This window comes from Oratosquilla oratoria, chromosome 19 (assembly GCF_046742065.1).
Source record: "Oratosquilla oratoria isolate Oo_2021 chromosome 19, ASM4674206v1, whole genome shotgun sequence".
NCBI classification, from domain to species: domain Eukaryota; kingdom Metazoa; phylum Arthropoda; class Malacostraca; order Stomatopoda; family Squillidae; genus Oratosquilla; species Oratosquilla oratoria.
In genome coordinates this window covers 1,674,601-1,683,224 of record NC_134795.1, presented here as the reverse complement: position 1 = coordinate 1,683,224, position 8,624 = coordinate 1,674,601, and positions in this window count along the sequence as shown.

Below are 8,624 nucleotides of genomic sequence, written 5' to 3'. Positions count from 1 at the left end.
GCTGTTGTATACCGACTTGTTTGAAAATTTTCTAGTAACAGGGGAGACTGTTGACTATTTTTCACCGAAACTCAGAGTTTTTCACCTCGACTTATGGCTTCTCCAGAGTGTAGACTGCTAGTTGTTTGATTGGAAGTGTGGAAAATAATGAGGGAAGTTAGCCAGGATTGTGTATTTATATCCGGGCATAGGATCAAGCTACCCTTGCGCGAGTAAAGCTCGAAGCTGACTGGCTAGTCGGGAGCTCGGGGCGCTCCAAGTGACCGGTTCTGAACGCTCATTGGCTGGATGATGATTAACTGGTTCAATGGTGTTTTGGTTGTGTTGTGGGCTATGTTTCTCATGTGGGCGTGCATTGATGAAAGAACGTTGGCAGGTGGTGGAAACGGCTTCGGCATTTTGGAGTGTTCTGAAATCATCTTCTCGATGTATGATTTCAGTTTGATTTATGAAGTACTGTAGAGGCGGTGTCATGGCGTGTTATTCTGTATAATGTTGGCAAAAAAAAAATTACTTTTATGATATTGTAGCCGGCGCCGTCACATCGGCCTTCCTAGCAAGTAAATCTACAACAACGTGTAGATTTTATTTTGCTATCCACCAGCTCACATGAGAAACATAGCCCACGGCACAACCTGTACCCGGATATAAATACACAAACCTGCATAACTTCCCTCAATATTTTCCTGACTTCCAATGAAACAACTACCAGTCTACACCCTGAAGAAGCCACAGATCGAGGCGAAAAACTCGTGAGTTTTGGTGAAAAATAGTCAACAGTCTCCCCTGTTACTAGAAGACTTTCAAATAAGTCGGCATACAGCAGCACTCTAAGCTATGCTACCCATCAGAGAGAAATGAATAATTTCATCCAGTCCCTCTCTATAAACAAAAAGATTTTCCAAAAGATAAAAGATGCCTACCTTAAAATCATCAAAGCATCAAGTGCAGTGTGTGTGTATGCATGCATATACATTATACATATATATGGGTATGTATGTGTATATACATTATATATATATATATATATATATATATATATATATATATACAGTATATATATAATTTTTCAACAAGAACCCACTGTGTTGGATAAGAAGAAATGAAATAGACGATATCCATATATTTCGATCACGGACTGTGATCCTCTTCAGTGGAATACAGAGTAGTGGAGAAAAATACATGTGTAATATACAGAGAAAGAAAAGGAACGTGGGCACGGCTCAACTAGCGTCAAATCACCCGCCTTCACCAAAGATGGTAATAATTTATTGACTGCCCAGGTAGTAATACAGTCTGGTGATCATTGTCCATTAGAGATATTAAAATTAGGAAATTGTTTAATCAAGGAAGATTCTATTATTTTCCTTTTGAAACTGCACTTTGAGTTAGAAATCATTTTTGCCTTATTCCAATCCATACAATGGCCTTCCTTGTCTACGTGTTGGAAAACACCGGAATTTTGTTGTGCGTATCTAACTGAGCACAACAAAATTCCGCTTTCCCTCGAAGTCGCCCTCCCAGCATTTTACATTCTACAGACCAGAGGTTCCTCTAAACTGAATAAAAAATCTGGCCAGGATGAAGTTCCTCAAGATCCCCACATCATTCCTACTTGTTCAATATATACATATATAAATGTATATATATATATATATATATATATATATATATATATATATATATATATATATATATATATATATATATATATATAGTCTAGATTACTCGTATGTATCCAAAAGTAAATTTAATTTTCCCTGTCCTCCCGCTTTTCCTATTCTTATATACTATACTTCAATAATTTATTTCCCTTATATTCCCGTCTTCCAAACTCTTTTATATTATCTTTATTTCATTTCCTCTCTCTTTCCTTTTCTCGCTTTTGCTTCCACTTTAGCCCTTCACTCTCCTTTCTCTCATCCTTCCCTTTGCTTCTTATTCCTTCAAGCCCACGGTCCCTTCCACGCCCTTCTACTCATCAACACTGTTTCTTCTTCTTCCTTGGGACACATTTTACCTCCTCCCCGTGCCTCTCCTTCGTCTGAGGTTCCTTACCTCTGACCTCTTGTTTCCATTCATATCATGGCCACTGTTCTCTCTCTCTCTCTCTCTCTCTCTCTCTCTCTCTCTCTCTCTCTCTCTCTCTCTCTCTCTCTCTCTCTCTCTCTCTCTCTCTCTCTCTCTCTCTCTCTCTCTCTCTCTCTCTCTCTCTCTCTCTCTCTCTCTCTCTCTCTCTCTCTCTCTCTCTCTCTCTCTCTCTCTCTCTCTCTCTCTCTCTCTCTCTCTCTCTCTCTCTCTCTCTCTCTCTCTTCTTCTTCTTCTTCTTCTTCTCTTTGTCTTCATTCTTCCTTTTCTCTTTTTATTTCGCTTTGCTAGATTTCGTCTCCTTTATGTTTATCATCTCCTTCCTCCCTTACTTCTCTCCTCCTCGTATTTATAAGAACCCTTCAACTTGTAGTGCACTGGTGACGCAACCGGAAGCCTTGATAGTCTTGCATTCACTCAGATTTGGCTTCGAATCCCACATAAAGCAAAAATGACGCCTTCGGCCGCAGCAACACGCCCACAGATGTAGGTTCCTCACTCCATCATCTTCTCTCATTTCATTCCCGTCTACTCCTTTTCCTTCCCTGTTTCCTTCTCCTCCCATCTACTCTCCTTCCCTCCTTCCTCTCTACCCTCTTCACCCTCCTCTCCCCTTCATTTCCCTCCCCTCCTATTCCCTCACCTAACCAACCTTCCCTCCCCTGCCTTGCCCGTCCTTCCTCCCCAACTTACTATCTATCTATCTATATCTATATCTATCTATACATATATATATATGTGTATATATATGTATTTATATATATGTATATATATGTGTGTATATATATATATATATATATATATATATATATATATATATATATATATATATATATATATATATATATATATATATATATACACTCCCCCTGCCCCTGGCTTCCTCTTCCCTACTCTACCCACCACTCCCCCTCCCTCCCCTCCACACTCTGGTTGTTTACGCACTGCTCATGTTTAAGTGCTAATTAGCCACACGGTAGGTATTTGATTTTGGCATGTGCTTGATTAATTTGAGGCAGGGAGGCAGGGGGGAGGGACGAGGCCAGTGGAAGGATTGGGGGGAACTAATGAAAGAGGAAAGGAGTTGATTACGATGAGGAACTAGTAGAATGTTGGCAGGATTTTGAGGAAAGGGGTTGTGAGGAAAGAAGACAGGGAGGAGAGAGAAAGGAGGAATAGAGAGAAGAGAAAGAACGAATATGGATGAGGATGGAAGGGGGGGGTCACCAGGGTTAGGAAAAGAGAAGTGAGGAGTGAAGGAAAGGGAGAAAGGAGGATTTGAAAGAGAAGTAGATGTCAAGAGAGGAAATATAGAGAGGTTAGAGAAGAACGGGGCGATAGAAGATGAAGAAAGAAGGAAAAGAGTGAATAACGAAGGAATAAGGAAGGGAGCGTAAAGAAGAAGAGTCTTGAAAATAGAATAAAAAGTGAGAGATGAAGGGAAGGAAGGAACAGAGACACAGAAAAGGAGTACAGTTTGAGTGAGGAAAGGTAGAGTGGATTGGTAGGAATTCAAAGAAAATTAATAAAGAAGAGAAAAAGAGGAGAGGAAGGAAAGGAATTGGTGAAGGAGGAAAGATGGCATGGAGAATTGCGTGAGACGTAAACGAAAGGAAGATATGGATGGTAAGGAAGAGGAATGGATGACAAGAGATATTGCACCTGGTAGGATGGGATGAAGAAGAAATATAGAGAAAGAGAAAGGAAGAGGAGAAGGAATATGAAAAATGAATAGGGAAGAGAACAGAAGGAAGAGTCCCACAGTTTAGGTGAAATGAAGGTATAGGACATGGGATGGGTCAGGTAGAATACTTTGCATAAGCTAAATTGGCAATAGAAAGAATTTGTAGAAGAATGAAGAAAAAATAATCTAGATGAAAATGAAGTGAATGAAGGAAAATATAAAAAGAGAAAGAGAGAGGAAGCAGAGGAGTAGGAAAAAAGGAATGAAACGGACTCGTATTAAGAATAAAGAAGGAGAAAATAGAAAAGAAGAATATGGAAATGAAACTGGAGAAGAGGAACGTGGATTGAGGGCAATAGCAGTGAACGAGGAACATAGGAATAGATTGAAAAGTGAAGAAAGATCTTCCCTTGCTGCTACATAAGCTCTTTTAATTGGTCTCCAGTTTATTTTCGTTTCGTTTTTGTCCACTTTGTAAAGTGACCGCGATGAAAGACAAAGGTAAGTTCGTCAACATGAAATGAGAGTGACAAGTAACTTGATCACGACGTCATTATGAACAATTTGAGCTGGACATGCGGAAAACCAACCTTGTAACCTTCTCCTCCTCCTCCTCCTCCTCCTCCTCCTCCTCCTCCTCCTCCTCCTCCACCCCCTCCTCCTCCTCCTCCTCCTCCTCCTCCTCCTCCTCCTCCTCCTCCTCCTCCTCCTCCTCCTCCTCCTCCTCCTTCTCCTCCTCCTCCTCCTCCTCCTCCTCCTCCTCCTTCTCCTCCTCTTCCTCCTCCTCCATGCTCTCCTCTACTTTCCTTCTCCTCTATACTCTCCCCCTACCCGTCCTCCTCTTCCATGCTTTTCTTCTTCTCCTCCTCCTCTTCCTCCTCCTCCTCCCCCTTCCCCTCCTCCTCCTCCTCCTCCTCCTTCTCCACCTCCACTTCCTCCACCTTCTCCTCCTCTTTCTCCACCTCCTTATCCTCTTCCTCCTCCACTTTATCTTCATCCTCTTCCCCTTCTTTTTCTTTCTCTTCTCTCTTATCCTCTCCCTCTTCTTCCCTTTTTCCTCCTCCTCTTTCTCCTCTTCCCTTTCCTCCTCTTCCTCTTCCTTCCCTTCCACTTATTCTTACTCCCCTTTATCCTTCTATTCTCCCTCCACTTCCTCCACTTCCTCCTCCTCTATTCCTTCTTCTCCTCTTCCTCCGCCTCTTCCTCCTTCTCGCTTTATGGTCTATGGTCTGCATGAGATTTATGCTGACACTATTTTGAGGATTTTAGTGAAAACCCTTCGGACCAGAGCCACGCAGTATTGATTTACGATTGGAGACTCATCTCCGTTCAGAAAAGGATCCTGATCACGTTTAGGGTTTACTGTCTTTCCGTTACTTCCCACCTCTTTGACTCAAACTCTTTGGTGCCATATAGTTCCCAAGGGGAGAAGTGATTGATACTACTAATAAAACACTAATATATGCCTCCTTCTCCTCCTTCTCTTTCTTCTCTTCCTCTTCCTCTCACTCTTCTTCTTCTTCTTCTTCTTCTTCTTCTTCTTCTTCTTCTTCTTCTTCTTCTTCTTCTTCTTCTTCTTCTTCTTCTTCTTCTTCTTCTTCTTCTTCTTCTTCTTCTTCTTCTTCTTCTTCTTCTTCTTCTTTCTTCTTCTTCTTCTTCTTCTTCTTCTTCTTCTTCTTCTTCTTCTTCTTCTTCTTCTTCTTCTTCTTCTTCTTCTTCTTCTTCTTCTTCTTCTTCTTCTTCTTCTCCTTCTTCCTCTTCTTCTTCTTCTTCCTCTTCTTCTTCTTCTTCTTCTTCTTCTTCTTCCTCCTCCTTCTCCTCCTCGTTCTCTTACTCTTCCTTTCTCTCTTCCGCTTCCTATCATTCTTACTCCTCTACCTCCTAGTCTTCCTCTTCTTCTCTCTGTCCTTCTACCTCCTCCTCTTCGTCTTCCTCCTCCTCCTCCTCCTCCTCTTTCTGTCCCTCTTCCTTATCTTCCTCGTCCATCTCCTCCTCCTTATGTTTCTCTCCCTCCTCTACTTCTTGCAAAGGATTACAAAGGCGGAGCATGCCGACAGGAGACCTTTTGGTCCATATCTAGGTCGGATGCGAAAAAAAATCATAATGATAATAAATTAATAAATAAAAACTATAATAATGTAAATAACAAATAAAATACATAAATAAATGCATAGGTATAGTTAAATAATAAAAAGACAGGTAAATAGAAAATAATAATAAATTGACATATAACTAATAATAAATGAGAATCAAACAGACAAATGATAACAAAACAAAAACAAATAATATAAAATAAATTATAATCATTACAGCATCTTGCTTAGGTGTTTATCTAAATGATTCTTAAAGCTTCGAACTGAACTACATTGCACTACCTGTGTAGGAAGTTTATTCCATTCATTAACTACACGGTTGGTTAAGTTGTTTCTACCCACTTCCAAATTGAATCTATTTCCGGACAGTTTGAGTCCATTGTTTCTTGTCTGATTCTCATTCAGTGTGAAAATTTTGTCACTTTTGATGTTGTCAATTCCCTTTAGAATCTTAAAGACCTGTATCAAGTCACCTCTGAGTCTACGCTTTTTTAGGGAAAACAGATTCATATGTTTTAGTTGATTTTCGTATGATTCATTTTTGATATTTGGAATCAGTTTTGTGGCTCGCCGTTGTACTTTTTCCAGTATCTCAATGTATTTAATGAGATTCGGTGACCATACGGAAACAGCATATTCCAAATGTGGACGAACTAACGATTTATATACCCCGTCTGGGGTATTGGCTGCTTGTTATTGTGGCAAAGTAGCATGCAGTCGATACTTTAGGGTCTATATGGGGCGCCCCTACGGACCAGAGGCACACATCATTTTGTCTATGATAGAAGAAAACTCTGTTCATAGAGAAATGATGACACTTTTATACTACGACTGTCCCTCCGTTATGCTGTCCCCCAACCCCTTGTTGCTGTCCTGTACCATTTCTCTGAGTATTCTCTTTCTGTGATGGGGGAATTCCCTGTGGTGGAGGAAAAGAATACTGCCACCAAGTATTCCCACTTGGATCATAAGAGGCGAGAAGAAAGGGACGGGGATTGGGACTAGGCATCCTTCTCCCTGTAGCCCCGCGGGGCATATCTCCTAAAAAAGTGAAGGCATAAGGGGTGCTGGAGGGCCTCGGACCAGCACCCTAAGGTTTGGGTCTTTTAATGTGCGTGGATGTGGTACAGATGAGAGTAAAAGGGAAGAGATAGGTAGTATGTCTGTGAGAAGAATGATGGATGTGTTGGCTTTGAGTGAAACTAGGCTGAAAGGGAAGGGTGAGTGTGTAAGTTTGAGAGTGTAAGTGGGAGGTTATCAGGAGTGAAGAGAGGGCGAGGGAGGGAAGGGGTGGCTATTCTAGTAAGTGAGGAGATAGGTAAACAGGTAGTGGAGTGGAAGGAGGTTTCCTCAAGGATAATGTGGATGAAGATGAAACTGGGAAAGGAGATGAGGGTCTTTGTAAGTGCATATGGGACTGGCAGTGAGAAGAGCGTAGAAGAAAGGGAGGCTTTTTGGATAGATTTAAATGAGTGCATAGAGGGTTTAGGAAGAAATGTCAATGTAATAGTACTGGGAGACCTTAATGCTAGGGTGGGAAATGGTCCAATCGATGGAGTGGTTGGGAAGTGTGGAGTTCCAGGAAAGAATCGTAGTGGAGAGTTAATGGTGGAAATGTGTCTAGAAAGAGAGTTGATGATAGCAAATACAGTGTTTCGGAAGAAAGTCAAGCATAAGTACACATGGGAGAGGGTGGTGGAGGGAAGGGTGGTAGATAGAGCGCTAATGGATTATGTAGTGATAAATAGGATTATGATAGGAAGAGTTAAGGATGTACATGTGCTAAGGGGAGAGGGTGGGGGAATATCAGATCATTTTTTGGTGGAAGGTAAGTTGAGAGTGGAGGATAGATGGAGAAAGAGGAAAGGGACAAAAGGTAGGGAGGTTCTTAGAGTGAACTCCTTGAATGAAAAGGAAAAGGAGAAGGAGTACAAGAAGAAGCTGAAGTAGGAGTGGGAGGGAGTAAAGGATAGAGTAGAGATGGGTGTGGAGGAGGAATGGGGATGGTTCAAGGAGGGAGTCATAAGGTGTGCAAGGATGGTGTGTGGAACAAGAAGGACAAAGGGAAATAGAAGAAAGGGTAGTGAATGGTAGGATGAGGAAACAAAGAAGGTTGTAGAAGAGAAGAAGCGAGCATTCACAGATTGGTTACAAAAGAGGACGGGGGAGTCATATGAGACGTACAAAGAAAAGAAAAGAGAAGTAAAGCAAAAGGTAAAGGAGGCAAAGAGGAGAGCAGATGTGAAATGGGGTAAGAGTATGACAGAAAATTTTGAAAGTAATAAAAAAGATGTTTTGGAAAGAAATTAAGAGAGGAAGAGGAGGCGAATCAAGTAGGGAAGAAAAGGTAAAAGGTGCAGATGGAGAGATGATAATGGAAGAGAAGGCAGTAAGGGGAAGATGGGCAGAACATTTTAGGGAGTTGCTAAATGTGAAGGAGGATAGGGAAGGAAAGATAGCTGCAGTGGGAAATGCGATTTAATGAAGCGGCCTTGCTGTGGATGTGCTGTGTCTTGCGACACTGCTTCTGACCCAGGGCGGTGGGCAAGGTGCAGGGATGACCCGTCATCCAGGAGGTGCTCAGATGAGAGGGAGGGTGGGAGCGGTGTGGCGTGTATTTAGGGATGAAATGGGTGGGAGTGTTTTTATGCCTTTCCCTTTTTGGCTACCTCCCTTGAAAGGGGGAAAAAGCCTTGGTATATGTATGTATGTTAATGAGTGATGGACTTTTGAAATCAAAAGATCGCGCAATCAGTCCT